Source organism: Mastomys coucha, unplaced genomic scaffold, assembly GCF_008632895.1.
Source record: "Mastomys coucha isolate ucsf_1 unplaced genomic scaffold, UCSF_Mcou_1 pScaffold15, whole genome shotgun sequence".
Taxonomy (NCBI): Eukaryota; Metazoa; Chordata; class Mammalia; order Rodentia; family Muridae; genus Mastomys; species Mastomys coucha.
In genome coordinates this window covers 86,003,709-86,020,733 of record NW_022196897.1, presented here as the reverse complement: position 1 = coordinate 86,020,733, position 17,025 = coordinate 86,003,709, and the positions used below count along the sequence as shown (strand labels likewise).

Sequence of the window (17,025 nt, the reverse complement as noted above, 5' to 3'; positions counted from 1 at the left end):
CCTATCCTAGGGATTCTGCACTTGGATTTCACAGATTTATTGTATCCATAAAAGTTGTGAGTTCTCCATAAAGTTCTTTAGCTAATTTATGCATGTGTAAATTACCATAAAGGATCTTCAGTTAATATTTGAACTGTAGATATAAAGGGGATATGGAAAAATATGTTTACTATGTCAGTAACTGCTGTAAAGAATGTCAAAAATCAAGTGTCCCTAGGGGTGCGGATTAACTTCTGGGACTTCAGTCTGATTTCATTGATTAACCTGTCTGTGTTTATGTCAAAACCATGCAGTGTCTATTACTATTGCTCTGTAATCCAGCTTGATGTTAGGTATGATGATACCGCAAGAAGTTCGTTTATTGTACAGGATATCCTGTTGGGTTTTTTTTTTTGTTGTTGTTGTGTTATGTTGTTTGTTTGCTTGTTTCCAAATGAACTAAACTATTGTTTTTTTAAAGTTTTTAATGAATTGTGTTGGAATTTCGATGAGAACTCATTGAATCTGTAGATTGCTTTAGGAAGGATGGTTAGTTTTTATTATGTTAATCCTACCAATCAATGAATGAATATGGGATGTACTTTCATCTTCTGATATCTTCTTCAATTTCTTTCTTCAAAAATTTAAAATTTTTGTCATACAGGTCTTTGACTTCCTTGGTTAGAGCTCCACAAAACATTTTATATTATTAGTGGCTATTGTGAAAGGTGTTGTTTCTGTAATTTCTTTCTCAGCCTCTTTTATGTTTGTATAAAGGAGAATGGCTGATTTTTTTTTGAGTTAATTTTGTATCCAGCTACTTTCTTGAAGCTGTTTATCAGCTGTAGAAGTTCTCTGGTGGAATATTTGGGGTCTCTTATGTATACTATCATATCATCTGTGAATAATGATACTCTTAGTTCTTCCTTTCTAATCTATATTCCCTTGATATCTTTTGGTTGTCTTACCGCTCTAACTAAAATTTCAAGTACCAAATTAAGTAGCTATGGAAAGAGTGGATAGCCTTGCCTTGTCCCTGATTTTAGTAGAATTGTTTTAAGTTTCTCTCCATTTAATTTGATATTGCCTATAGACCTGCTGTATATTGCCTTTATTGTGTTTAGATATGTTCCTTGTATCCCTGATATCTCTAAGAGTATATCATAAAGTGTGATGGATTTTGTCAAAGTTTTTTTTTCAAAGTCTAATAAAATGATCTAATAAGATGATCAACCAAAGAACATATTCGGGCTGGACCTAGACCTCTCTGCACATATGTAGCAGAGGTACTGTTTGGTCTTCATGTGAGTACTGAAGAATAGGAATGGGGGCTATCCTAAAAGCTGTTGCCTGGATATATTCTTCTAACTGGGTTGCCCTGTCTGGCTTCAGTGGGAGAGAAAATGCCTAGCCTCCAAGATAATTGAAGTACCAGTGAGGAGGGATACCCAGGGAGCCCCTACCTGGTCAGAGCAGAAGGGGAAGGGTCATAGGGAGTGTGAAAGGGATGACTGGGAGGGGCCAATGAGAGGGATTTAAAGTGAATACATAAAAATTACATTAAATTAAAACAAAACCAAAAACAAACAAAAAAGATGGTCATGTGTTTTGCTTGATCTGTTGGTTTAGTTAGTTTATATGGTGGATTACATTGATGGATTCTTGTATGTTGAACCATGTCTGCACCACTGGGATTAAGCCTACTTGTATAAGATTATGTTTTTGATGTGTTCTTGGATTCAATTTGCAATTATTTTATTGCATATTTCTGCATCAATGTTTATAAAGAAGATTTGTCTAAAATTTTCTTTCTTGGTTAAGTTTAAGTTTGGTTTAGTTGTCAGGGTGACTGTGTCTTCATAAAAATGAATTTTGCTATGTTTCTCCTGTTTCTATTTTGTGGAATAATTTGAGGAGTATTGGAGTTATCATTTCCTTGAAAGTCTGGTAGAGTTCTGAACTTCAGGCCATGGCTTTATTTTGTTAGCAGACTTTAATGACTGATTCTATTTTCTTGGGGGTTATAGTTATATTATTTACTTGGTCTTAATTTAGCTTTGGTTACTAGTATCTATTAAGAAAATTTTTGATCCAAAATGATAAAGAAACCAAGAAACTAGACATCAGCAAAGCAAATAACTCAAATAAAAAATGAGGTACAGAGCTAAAATGAAATTATCATCTCTAATTGCTGAAAAGCACTAAAATAAATGTTCAGCATCATTAGTCATTACGGGAATGCAAGTCAAAACTACTCTAGTATTTTATCTTATACACATCAGTATGGTTTGAAATGTAAATAAATAAAGTAACTGATAGAAAATAAAAAAAAGATGCAAAAGAAAAAGATATCAAAAACTCAAGTGATAGCACATGTTGAGAGGACACTGAGCAAGGGGAACATGCTTCAATTGCTAGTGGAAGTTCAAGCTAGTATAACCACTTTAGAAATTAATTTGTTAGTTTCTCAGAAAACTGGGAACAAATCTATCTCAAGACCCACTTATAACACACTTAGGCATATACCCAAAAGAAGATCTACCCTACCACAAAGACACTTATTCAGTTGTGTTTATAGTAGCTTTATTCACAATAACCAGAGGCTGGAAATAACCTAGATGTCCATTAACCAAAGAATGGATAAAAATAATATGGAACATCTAGACAATGAAGAATTACTCAGCCATTAAAAATAATGACATCATGAAATTTTTATGTCAGTGCTCTAAACTAGAAAAGATCACCCTGAGTGAGATAACTCAGACCAGAAAAACAGACATGTACCTACTTATAAGTGTGTATATTAGTCATAAAGGACAGAATAATGAGGCTACAAACTGTAACTCCCCAAAAACTAACAAGGAATGTTTAGGGATACATGCTTGAATTTCACTGAGGAGGGGAAAGAGATTAGATATTTGGGGTAGATGGAGGAAGGAAACTGGGTGGGAAAGGAAGTAAGAGTGGAAACAGGAGGGATTAGGTTGGGGGGGTCAGAAGGAGAGAGTTTTGGGAGATACAACTGGAGTGGGTGGAGGAACATCTCAGGAATGAGCTAAAACCTAGGACAATGGAAACTCCTAGGAATCTGAGGATGATCATAGGTAAGATGCCTAACAATAGGGAATATGGAGACTGAACTGAACATATCCTGTCATCAGGCAAAACTTCTAATGGAGAGATTGGGACACCAATCCAGCCCCAAAACCTTTAGCCCCCAATTTGTCCTGCCTACAGGATACTCAGGTGTGGGAGATGAATTAGAATTTCAGAAAAGGGCTAATCAGTGAGTGGTACAGTTTGAGGCCCATGCCATGAGAGGAAGCACAACCCAGACACCATTAATGATATTCTGCTATGCTTGTAGTCAGGAGCCTAGCATAAATGTCACTAGAGGAGCTTCACCCAGAAACTGTTGGAAACTAATGCAGAGATCCACAGCCAAACATTAAGTGGAGCTTGAGGCATCCTGTGAAAGAAGGGCAAAAGGATTGAGTGATTGTGCTCAAGTATATCACAAGAAAACCTACATAGTCCAATAACTTTCACCTATAGGGGCTCATGGAAATGAATAATCAACCAACTAGATTGCATGCATGGGACAGACCTAGGCCCTCTGTGTATTTGTAGCCATTGTGAAACTAGGTCTTCATGTGAAACTCCTAAAGCAGAAACGGACTGTACCTGGGCTCCCTTGTCTAGTCACAGTGGAAAAGGATGCACCTAGTCTTACTGTGGCTTGATATGCTAGGGCTGGCTGATGTCCTCCCCTTTTTATGGGAAAAGGGGAGGAGGGATGGGGTGGGAGTGCAAGGAAGAGACTAGGAGAGGAGAGATGGGAAACTGATCAGGTTGGAAATGTATAAATAACTTTGTCAATAAAAATTATTCTAATTGATTATTATTTTTTATTTTTCTATAATGAAACCTTATTAAAGTTATAAAATTTAAATTGAGTCAGTTCTCAGTCCTAAGACTATTAAGTCCATTTGTAGATTTGCCCAGCTTCCATGCATAGGTCATATTTTCTGAATGTACAGTGTTGTTCCCTTTGCATGAATATCTCTTTAAAACTGCCAGGGTATGTAATAATCTCAAGACAGACAGATGGCCAGACAGACAGATAATTTGTAGATACATACATAGATACATACATAGTTACATAAATACATAGAGATTGACTAACCTCTCATCTTATTTCCTTATAACTTTATTTTATAAAAGTTCTAATGTAGGAAGCCCAAGTCTATTTTCAAAATTAATAGCATTTTAAAGATAATCATGGGATTTTTTGAAGTGATAATTTTTTTGTATTTTGTCCCTATATAGAAGAGGGAAATATTTCTTAGTGCATGTATGTATGTATGTATGTATATATGCATGTGTGTATATATGTATGTATGCATGTATGTATGTGAGTAATGTATATGTGATTGTGTGTGAGTGTGTGTGTTTCTGCTGAAAGCTCAGATGGTACTGTGGTATAGTGTATGTGCTTATACATTCATATAAATTTTTGTCTATATGCCAGTGCCACAGGTAGGATCTATGAAATAGTCAAAAGCAGTTCATGTGAATCATCCCTAAAATGTCATTCACACAAATCTTGTTACCAGAGTGTCAGTTAGCTGTCACCTTTTCATTTCTACGTAACTCTGAATTAATCAGAATACACATTTTGAGACTATTCATAGACTTCGTTTCTTTCTGTGGATATGTCATTTTCTTTCCCAAAGCAATTATTTTCTTCAAATTTAATGTGAATACAATGCATATCTTAATTAAATTATATGATTCTTTCACTTTTATATTTGTAAATTTTATAACAAACTTTTGCAGTTATGAACTTAAGAAACAAGTTTTATGTTTTGATTGAACAAATGACATGCATCAGTAGGATATCCTAGTATAAAATATAAAACTATTGATGATCAAATATATTAGAGCAGTTAGTGAAGATCCTACTTCCTTTTCATTGATAAACATATGTCTACAACCTATCTCAAGAGCTACAAAATCTATTAATTAATTAATCATATAATAACTAATATGCAATATTAGCATATTACTTAGGAGGAGGAAATTAGCTCCCTATTCACTCACTGAGACATCAGCACAAAGTACTTGGGTGGCCTTATGTGTGGTCATTGGTGCGAAACTATTCACCTCAGATTCCAATTGCTTCATCAAATTCTGGCACTGTCTTCTTGGGAAAAGTGTCAAATTCCACTTGAACCTCAGTCCCATGAGATTGTGTCCCTCTTCAGATGTCAGTGGCAAATAGTTTCTTAGCTATATTTCTGGCTGGTGGGCTACAAATAAAGGTTTGTAATTCTTTTCCTAGGGTTATATTAACATAATTTAAGGCTCACAGAATTCAGAGAAACTTTCATACTTAATATTATATTATAAAGGGTGTTAGGTAGTGTACAGAAGAATAGCCAGGAAGAGGTATAGGAATTCTAAGTTTGGTTTAGAAATTATATATAATTTGCTCTTCTGTGTTATAATCTATACAAGTATAACTGTTTGTACCAAGGATTCCAGAAACAAGAATCAAATCCTTTGGAGGTAAAGTTACAGATAGCTGTGAGATGCCAAGATTAAGGGGCTGGAAAACAGACAGGTTTTCCAGAACAGAAGTATGTATTCTTAACATCTGAGCCCTTTCCCTAGCCATGGTGAGCAGTGTTTCCACGTAGTCTCCTACAAATACTTCCTTGAAAATTGTGTCAATGCATTGCTAAATAGATTATATTGATGATGCTTGTGATGGTTGGTGATGAACTGTGAATCTTATAATATTGATGATTGTGTCTAATTGTGTCTCAAACTCCCTGAGGACCAGTCACATCCTGAAGTGAACTACTTGTCCTCATTTACCAGTTATTTATTTGCAAACACCACTGGAAGTTCCAATGGATTTTGGTTATGTATAATAGTAAACACTTAATAATTCATAAGAATCAAAGACAGAGTTTTATTAAATCAAATTATTTCTAGAAATATGCATATATTTTAAAAGATTGTCAAATCCAAACATATACACTTTAGTGGATAGAAAATCATTTGGCAATAATAAACCATGTGCACAATAGAACTAAATTTGATATTTCAAGAAAATATTTTTCTAATTCTTAAATTTTTGAATTTTTACATGAAATATCTTATAGTATAATATAGAATCTTCTTCCATTATAAATATATTCTTGTTAACTGTGACAATCAGTTACACATATTGTTTCCTAGCAAAAACTTATTTGCCTTCTTAAAATATCCAGGGTTATATACTTGCAAAAACTATGTGAGAAACCTTGAACGTTTTATAGACAAGATGTGCCAGGCTGCATTTCTGCAGTGCTGGTGATTGTAAGACCCATTGGAATTTTCAGAGCCTTACTGTCGTTAAAATGAAATACGGATCTGCATGAGAAGTCGGAAGGCCCTAAGGAGAGTAATATTCAGGACAACTCCAGGAGTTATCCAGTAAGCTCCCAAAATAAACCAGCTGGGAGCAGTGAACCTTGCCAGATTTTCAACAACCATACAAAATGAATTCCCTCCTTCACTATTTTGTAAGAGAAAATTTTATTTATTAAAGCAAAAAGCAAGCATAGATTCCACAAACAAATATATTTTTACATTACATTTTTATATATTCTTAGAGAATTTCATACATGTATACAATGTATTTTGATCATAGCTACCTTTCTTTCTATTCCAAATCCTGCCAGCTCCAACATACCTCCTTATCAACTTCATGCTGTCTTTTGATTTTTAATCCATTGAATCTAATTAGTGCTGACAGTACAAGACCTGAACAAGATGAAGCCAGTGAAAATTCTAGCGTTGATGAGGGAGAAGTTCATAAAGCTAACATGCTATTAGTAGTGCAAGGCTGCTAGGAGAGATGGTTTTCTTTTGAAGCATAGCCTCTGTAGGTCAGACATGCTCCAACAGATAAACAGATACATGTGCATGCACATATGGACAGTGTTAATTGGGATAAATGAGTTAAAATTAGGGAAAGTTTTAATTTAGGAAAAATCAAGTGATAAAGTGACTGTTTATGTTTACTATGTGAAAGATGAACACTCAAGTGGATTAATGTTTCTTTCTTTTTCTTTTTCTTTTTCTTTTTTGGTTTTTCAAGATGGGGTTTCTCTGTGTAGCCTTGGCTGTCCTGGAATTTACTCTGTAGACCAGGCTGGCCTTGAACCCAGAGATCTGCCTGCCTCTGCCTCCTAAGTGCTGGGATTAAAGGCGTGCACCACCACTGTCCCGCTTGGATTAATGTTTCATATTCTGGTTTACACATTGACATTGTATTAAATTTGTTTAATCTGTGTCTCTCTGTCTGTGTCTGTGCCTCTTTGTCTCTCTTTGTTTCTCTGTCTCTCTCTGTCTCTGCTTCTCTCTGTTTCTGTCTCTCTGTCTCTGTCTCTGTCTCTGTCTCTGTCTCTGTCTCTGTCTCTGTCTCTCTCTCTCTCTCTCTGTGTGTGTGTGTGTGTGTGTGTGTGTGTGTATAGGACAGAGGACAACTTATAAACATCAGCTCTCGCCTTCTACCATGTGGTGCCTGAGTATTGAATTCATGTTGTCAGACTTAGTAACAAGTGCCTTTGCCTGTTGAGCCATCTTCCCATCCCACACTGAGACTTTTGATAGTATAAAACAATGGAACTTGAGATGGCATTCTTGAGTAAGGGGATTTAACCCTGAGTATATAGAAAAAGGAGCATGAGCAGATCTGGGGAGAGGGGAGAGTGCAACTGGAAGAAGTAGACTGAGGAGTAACTGTCTCGGATGTATTGAAAACAATAAATAAGGAAAGAAATAATAAATAAATATATGGGAATATATTAATAGTGTAGAAAATAAAGTCAAAATAGAGTTGATCCCTCTTTTACTTTTCTAGACATAATATATGCTGATTATAGTTTTCTCTTCATTTATTCTTCCTAGCTCCTCCTCTCCAAACTTGTTGTGAAATCTTTCTGTCCTACATCAGAAAAGATAGAATTCTATGAGACAATTATAAAATAAAATAAAAATTTAACACATAAGAACACTAAACTGGAAGTGAAAATATATTTGAAGGTTAGTTCAATGAATTTGCCAAATAATGGGGAGACAGAACCTAAATTAGGCACCTCTTATTACCCAATGAAGGTTCTAGTATAGGAATTAGGTTACATAATTGATTTGTTTATCAAAGGGGTCTCACAGGAACCCCCAACAACCCAAGCTGTTTCCAATACTATAGGTTGTTCTCTGTAATTGGACAGGAAGGCATCCATGTTAAAGACAACTGCATAACTCATTAATCATGGAGAATTTGAGCTATGCCTACAAAGAACCTTCACCCCTAAAGAATAGTGTCTTTGGTACAGGAAATACACTGGAAGCTACCAGAAGAAAACAGAAATACCAAGCAGACACAAATACTTTGAGCTAAAATTGTGTCCTGTCTGAAAGATATACCAGGGCCCAAAGCTTGTGGGAATAACCACCCAATAACTGACTTAATTTAATACCTACTTCACAAAATGGAACCCATATCTGCCACTGCTTAGGTAACTACAAACCTGAGATCTGATCTCCAGCTTAAGCCAAATGTTATGTTCTCTCTCTCTCTCTCTCTCTCTCTCTCTCTCTCTCTCTCTCTCTCTCTCTCTCTCTCTCTCTTTCTCTCTCTCTCCTAATTTATTTATTCACTTTGGAGACCAATTTTAGACCCCTTCCTCCTTTCCTTCCAGTCCACCCTCACCACTCACCTTTCCCCATTTCTTCCATCTCCTATCTTCAGAGAAAGGGAGTCTCTCCCACCATGGATGTACCCAACCAAGTACATCAACTTGAAGTAGGACTAAGTGCATCCTCTCTAGCTAAGAGTGAACAAATGAATTGGTATCTGATTCTTATGTCTTCTCTTGGGATATTTTTCTTTGCTTGTTTGTTTTATTTAATTCTCATGTATTAATTTTAATTTTATTTTATTATATCTTATTTTAAAAAATAAATTAGCTAGATCAGTCAAATTTACTTAATAAAAAACAAACAAACAACCAAAAACAAAAACAAAACAAAAGCAAGCAATCAACCAGCCAACAAAAATAAAGATAAAGGAGATAATTCAGTGGTTGAGTACTTGGCTCCATGCAAGAAGCTCTGAATTCAAGCCCTAGCACTGCTAAAAATTTAAAAATAAATTTAGAAATGACTTAGAATGGAAATAATTTAAGAAAGAAATAAAAAGATACCTTAAATCAAGTCACTAACAACTCCTGAAATGTTTACAGTTCATGTATGAATTTTAATAAGCTGATAACAGGACATATTTCCTATTACTGTGATAAGCCTGAACACCATTTTTGGCTAAAGTATTTACAATAATAATGCTACTCTTTCCTTCCTTCACAGAGATCCGACAGCCAGAAGTTCACCATGTCTATTCTCAAGATCCATGCCAGAGAGATCTTTGACTACCAATGGGAACTCCACTGTTGAGGTGGATCTCTATACTGCAAAAGGTCTCAGAAGTGGCATTTATGAAGCCCTAGAATTCCACAACAAAAAATAAGACATGTTTCCTGGGAAAGGGTGTCACAAAGACTGTTGAGCACATCAATAAGATCATTGGACCTGCTCTGAGTAGCAAGAAACTGAATGTTGTAGAGCAGGAGAAGATTAACAAACTGATGATCAAGATGGATGGTAGTGAGAATAAATCTAAATTTGGTGCAAATACCATCCTGGGAATGTCCCTGGCTGTCTGCAAAGCAGGTGCCATGGAATAATAGCCCCTTTACTGTCACATTGCTGACTCGGCTGGCAAGTCTGAAGTTGTATTACTTGTCCCAGCTTTCAGTATGATCAAAAGCAGTTCTCATGCTGGTAATAAGGTGGCCATGCAAGAGTTTAGGATCTGTCTTGTTTCCAGAAATCCATGCACATTGGAGGTTTACCACAAACCTGAAGAATATCATCAAGGATACATGTGGGAAGGAATCCACCAATGTGAGTGATGAGGGAGGATTTAGACCTAATGTCCTGGAGAACAAAGCTGCGCTGGACCTGCTGAAGACTATAGTTGCAAAGGCCAGGTACACTGAACAGGTTGTCATCAGCATAGGCATGGCTGCCTCTGAGTTCTACAAGCCTGGCAAGTATGACCTGGACTTCAAGTCTCTGGACAAATCCAGCAGGAACATCATACCCGAGCAACTGCCTGACCTATACAAGTCCTTCATCGAGGAGTGCCCAGTGGTGTTCATTGAAGACCCCTTTACCAGGACGACTGGGAAGCTTGGCAGAAGTTCACAGCTAGTGCAGGCATTCTGGTGGTAGGGAATGATCTCACAGTTACCAACCCTAGCCAGATTGCAAAGGCTGTAGGGAAAGTTCTGCAATTGTAGCCTGCTCAATGTGAACCAGATAGGCTCTGTGATAGTCTATGCAGGCATGTAAGTTGGCCCAATCCAATGACTGTGGCATGATGGTGGCCCGTTGGTTTGAGGAGACTGAGGATACTTATATTGCTGGGACTTTGCACTGGGCAGATCAGAACTGGTACCTCTTGCGTATCTGAGCATCTAGCCATGTACAATCAGATCCTTAGAAAAAGGGAAGATCTGGGTAGTGAAGCCAAGTTTGCTGGCAGGTCCTTCAGGAAACCCCAGGCCAAGGAAGGCATGGACTGGAGATCCCAGGATCCACCAACTGTTAAGGTCTTCTGTGTCCCTGAAGTCATTGAAGTGACTCAAGGACTGGCCCAGTGCTTGCCCTTCCCATGTCACTGCTTCCTTAGAGCAACCCATGGCTCCAGCTGCATATGCAGCAGAAGATTGCTTTATCTGGCATCAATGGGAGGGGAGGCCCTTAGTCCTGTGAAGGCTTGATGCCCCAGTGTAGGTGAATACCAGGATGTTAAGGCAGGAGTGGGTGGGTGGACGAGTGAGCACCCTCATAAAAGCAGGGGGAAGGGAAATGGGATAGAGGGTTTCCAGAGGGGAAACCAGGAAAGGGGATAACATTTGGAATGCAAATAAAGAAAATATCCAAGAAAAGAAAAGAAAAAGAATAAATCCAAAGACAAGCCTGACACCTGGAGCCTTGCTGGATAACCCAGCTTTGTAATCACATGATTGGTCTGAATCATTGTTTCTGTTACCTGACTTCCCAGGTAGTGTCTGGAGCCCTCAGAACTCTGGTGTATTCTCTAGGATGGCCACAGGCAAGACACCCCCTCCCCACAGTGGTTACATGCAAAGTAAAATCTGCAGAAACAAACAAACAAAAAGTGTATTTACACATACATGTAACAGCAAGTATTAAAAAAAGAGGCCTTGAATTTGCAAAGGCAAGAAGGAATATATGGAAGGTTTTGGAGAAAGGAACAGAAAAAAGATGTAATTATATTATAGTCTCAGAAAGCAAAACAAATAAAATTATTCTTTTTACATGTGTGACTTCCTGGCAGCAGTTTCCCCTCTCTCTTGTCCTCACAGTCCATCCCTCAACTTTCTCTCCAACCTCCTCCATTCCTCTGTTTTTCTTTAGAAAAGGGCAGGGCCTCCCATAGATATTAACCAAATATGGGATTTCAGTTGCTATTAAACTAGGTACCTCCCCTGGTACTAATGCTAGGCAGTCAAACCTCAATGAAAAAGTAGAAGGATGGCAAAAGAGTCAAAGATGGCTCCAAAGTAATATATTTATTTACTCTCCTCTCATACAATACATCCCTACCACAGGTCCTCTTTCCTCTGTTTCTCTAAGTTCTCGCAACCTCCTCTTTCCCTGATCCACTCCTATAACCATGTCTCTCCCAGAAAAGAGAAATCTTCACAGAGACTTTATCTGAACACTGCATAACACAATACAATAAGGCCAGGCACAAACCTTCATATCAAGGCTATAGAAGGGAACCCAGGAGGAGGAATGGAGCCCCAAGAGCAGACAAGAGTCAGAGGTACCTCTACTTTCAATATCTTTAGTTCCAGAAAACCACCAAACCAAAGCTATAACACATATGCAGAGGACCTAGAGAAGATACATATAAGTGCCATGATTGTGGCTTCAATTTTTTGTGGGTCCCATGAGTCTGCTTATTTGATTACTCCAGCTGTGGTACACTTCTGTCCAATACCTCCCTGGTTCCCATAATTATTCCTATGCACAGATGAAAGTGGTTCTGAATTAATGTCTATGTTAGTTCATTAAGTGTATTTGCTTTTCAGAAAATGAAAATGAAATACTTAGTATGCCCATAAGGTCTAGAAAGTAATATTCTGTATGATGCATCAGGCAGATTAATGCTGGCAGACATAGAAGCATAAATTGTGTGTGTGTGTGTGTGTGTGTGTGTGTGTGTGTGTGTATGTGTGTGCATGTGTGAATACAACTATTCTGGATAATAAAATGTGAACTATGTAACTCCCTTGTTTATATAAAAGCATATACAAATAATGTACACACTAAATAGCATTAAAATCTGTCCATGATAAGTGGATTAAGACAAAGTTCATCCTTTGCCTATAAAAGATTATTGTAAAGAAGCATTGAAGTGACTACTTAGAATAAAAAAAGAGAATACAGAACAAAAAATCAAATCAATTTACACACTTATTTTCTTACACTAGTTACCTTATTCATAGCACATACATCTTGAAGTTGTGTAGTATGTATTGTAATGCCTTCTGGCCCAAGACAATGCCCCAGACATTTGAAATTCCAGTGTAACATTTTCTCAATAGACATAAATGGATCATTTTTTTAGATTCCTGCTCAAATTATGGAGAAGGACAACAATGTGGAAGTCAGGGTTTACCTTGCAGGGTCCTGTATCTTCCACCAAGGAAAACACAATGGTCATTTGGCTCCTTTATGAGCTAAGCCATCTTGAGTATTCCTCTCTCTGAGTTCTGTGTACTTCATTACCCTGTAGCAGTTTTCATTATAATAATGTGGTTCTGCTGAAAGGATTGGGTCTAACAATCTCCCTACTAGATTTTAGAGTCTGTGGGCATGTTGCTGTCAGCCTTACCAGTTTGTGCTTGCACATGGAACATGAGCTACCCAACACATAATGCTCAATGTCAACTAAATAGATGTATTAATCTTCAAATGATGAAGTTCATTTAAAAGACCAAAGCTAATGCATTTGGTCTCTGAGATATAAGCCAAAGCCTTAGAAGAGGGAAAATGCCAAGTTAATAATTGGACTGCACGTGAGTTTACTTTCATTTTATTAAATATCATTAAACTGGTGGGAGATACCGAGACAAAATTCACACACAGGTCAGGTTTGTAATCCCCTACTCTTTTTTGAAAGGCAAGACAAAGTTTTACTTTTAAATGATTACAAGCTGCTTCATGAGAGTTACAAATACTCTCAAGTTACTACTTTTTCATAGATAAATGTCTCTGACCCTTAAGAAATTGGGAGGGAGCAATTTACTCCCTTTCTTTCTTGAATGAATTGCATTTTTTTATAATAGACTCATAAAAGAAGAGGCAATGTTGATACATGTTACTTGCATGAACACATAAAAAATAAACAGGTGACACAGACTCCTTAAAGCCATTCAAGGTAAGAAGATAAAACTTCAGGTACATACTACATCTTTACAAGAAAGCTATATTAGATACTCTCAGCAAGCGTAGAGACCTACAAAAGCATGGAGAAATAATTTAATGCCCTCTAGAACAGACCTCTAGCTTTGCAGAAGTATTCTGCTTTATGAGTGCATCTCCCATGCCAACCCACAGAACAGGTACTTCCGCCTCCTATCAGATTATGTGGTAGATTCTATGCATTTCTTTATGTGGTATGGAAGATTAGACATTTCAGTCATAGCCCAGCTTTCTAACCATCTACAGAAGGCATTGGCTCTCTGAAGCTGACCCTTCCAACCAAGCACAGCTCCTTCTGCACTTTGCCTTTCATTATTTCTAAAAGCACAGCTCGTTTTCTCGTCATCACCCATCACCCATTACCACATTTGAAAAGTAGGTCCATGTTCTTAACATAATGATATTTGATTCCTAAAAATGAACCAATTTGTTCTTTTACAACTTTCCTAAGTTAGTAAAGCTGACTGCATTGTTGGCTCTTGGTCTCCAGATACCTCTCCTGCTGTTGGAATTACTGGAAGAAGTGAACAATTAAGGATAAACAAATTGAGGCATTCATATTTGACAGATGTTAATTTCACTCTGTTACAACCTGTCTTGTACCCTGTTTTGTTAAAATTTCAACTCTTATCTTGGCTCTAAAAAATGTATTTCCACTCAAATCAAAATAAAACAACATTGAGTTGATTAATCATAGAATTTCCTCTGATTCTGAGCAGTGTCTCTTACATATTTTGGTTACTTGGTAAGTAATCTTAGAACATAATAGTTTGTAATAGAGTTTGGTCCCATGTATTTCATCAGAATAATCTACAACGTGTGTGGGAGGGGGCGGATAATGTGTAGGAATATATTGAATAAATATGGGTGAAGATGGAGACCAGAGATGAATCTCAGTTCTTGTTCTTCAAGAAGCACACTTCTCTTGAGAGAAGGTGTCTGAGATAGGTCTAGAACTAAACAACCTTGTTAATCTGGCTGATCAGCAAGCCACAGAGATCTTTATGTCTCTGAATTCCCATTACACTGCTTACAAGCATGTACCACCATACCTGCCTCTCTCTCTCTCTCTCTCTCTCTCTCTCTCTCTCTCTCTCTCTTTCTCTCTCTCCCTCTTTCTTCCTTCATTCCTGTCTGTTTTATATGTCTTTTTTACTGGTTATTTTATATATGTACATTTCAAATGTTTCCCTTCATTTCAAATGTTTCCCTTCAATGAACCCTTCAAATGAAACCCTTTCCCAGTTTCCCCTATGCAACCCCCCTATCCTATTCCCCTTCCCCCTGCTTCTATGAGGGTGTTCTGGCACTGATCCACCCACTCCTTCCTGCTGTAAAAATAGTTTTTAAATAATAATGATGATAGCTATGACATAATTATTAATGCTTTTCATTTGCTTTATAATTCATAGTGTGTTGTGTGAACTAATTAATTATATCACTTAAGTCATCATTTCTTAAGTTAAAGACTTATGTTTTAGAAGGATTTTTAATATTCTCCTCATGTGTTTTGACTCACATTTAGTCAGAAATCATTAAATATGTGACTGACTATCTATATAAATTTTAATGTGAATCCAGGCATGGTAGAAATCCCAGAAGTGAGATGGCTAAATCATGAGGATTATGTCTTCAAGGTCAGTCAAAGATACATAGAAATTTTGAAGCCAGACTGTATTATGTAATATGTCTGCATCTCAGAACAGTCATTTCCTTATTTTATATAAGAAGCAAAATTCAAAGAAGTTAAACATGTTTCCTCTGCCATGATCCAAGAACACTGATTTTTAGAATACCTGTCATTACGTTTATAGCAAAATATATAAAACAAATTGACCATACAGGCATCATTGTGCACAATCCGCACAAACCATATTTGCGACTATTTTATACCTGTTGGATTTTGAGAGTTGAATAGTCTTACAATGTCAAAAGATTGCTTCAAGATCACATGATTTTCAGAAGTATAATGGACATGGCCATCTATTATTGTTGAAACATACATAATACAAAACAATGATAACCTATATTCACATCTATCACCTATTACTACAAATCTATTATACAACATTTCTGGAGATTACAATAGCTCTCAATCGGGCAAAATAAAGTCATAAGAATGGATTTTTTTTTTTAAAGCTCTACAGGAGAATCTAATTTCTTACTTTTTTTTTGTTGTTGTTGTTGTCATCTACTTAGAAAATCAGCAAAAACTAGTGGGTTATTCCAAGAGAGACATTAGGTTAAATGTGATTCTTTTCCTTTTTCACTTATAATATTGGTTGATATTGGTATGTATTATTCTATACACTTGAAATGTTGATTACAAGCATTCCTCTAGCAACAGAAAACAGAACAATGGCACAAATTCAGTGCAGACATTTCACTAATTCTATACAGTTCAATGATAAAAGCTGGGCCAGCATATAAGCACTGAGCATACTAGCAGTGACCATTCCACAAAGGGCTTCATATACACTCTGAATAACACACTTCACTCAGTCTGGAGAGCAAACCAATGAACTTATACATAAGAATCTCAATGTCATGTGGTCCACTATTTCAGAGAAAGGTTCTCTTCTTAAACCACAATTGAGGGTAGCAAGAAGCTTGATGTAATGATCTAGATGAGACATGATAACTAGTGAGATTTGGCTGTGACCACTGGGGTACTTCAAAACTATGAAAGATGAAGCCGAACCTGCTTTGGTTATTGATCAGATAGAAAGGATATGGGTCTTTTAAGCAAACCAGTGAGTAGAGATGTCAACCAACAGAAGAAACAAAATGTTGCTAAAAACGGAGGTAATATACATGAGCTTGGACACATTGACAATGATAACTGACAAGAAAAAGAGCTAGGGAATGATACCTTGCTGTGTCAGAGCTATGGTGGAACTGTTTTATGAGAATTGCTAACTGGGGTTCTTGTGACCTAACTCTTAAAAGGCTGAGAGCTTAACATCAACCATAGAGGGAGTGTGTTAGCCATAGAAAGCAGCAGGTGATGCAAACTGCTTTCTATCTACAGTGACACACTGGCTAAGCCACCCTACACTTGCTGATGTTGGGTAAATGCTCACCTGGAGATATGAAGTGATCACCACCATGCCATAAAGGCACATGAAGGGATTCAACAGTTTTGAATATATGAGCACATAATAAGGCAAGACAGTGAAGGGCATTGTCAAAGAGACACCCTCTCTGCCTCGCAAAAAGGCAATTTTCAAAAGAAGCAGAGAAAAATATCATACATAAGAAACTGCCAGGAGCTTTATAGACTCAAACCTAAAAGAAGATAACATCTAAGATATAACAGTAGAAATAAAATTTTGCCTCTTTTGGAACAAAATTTTCTAGAGATTTCCAGAGATAACCACACAAAACTATAGGTAGAATACATACACA

At 36.9% G+C, this 17,025-nt stretch overlaps 1 pseudogene; it reads left to right on the top strand.

Annotated features, from left to right (window-relative positions):
• The first annotated feature begins 9,426 nt into the window (after positions 1 to 9,426).
• Positions 9,427 to 14,152, top strand: LOC116091748 (annotated as a pseudogene).
• The last annotated feature ends 2,873 nt before the right edge of the window (positions 14,153 to 17,025 follow it).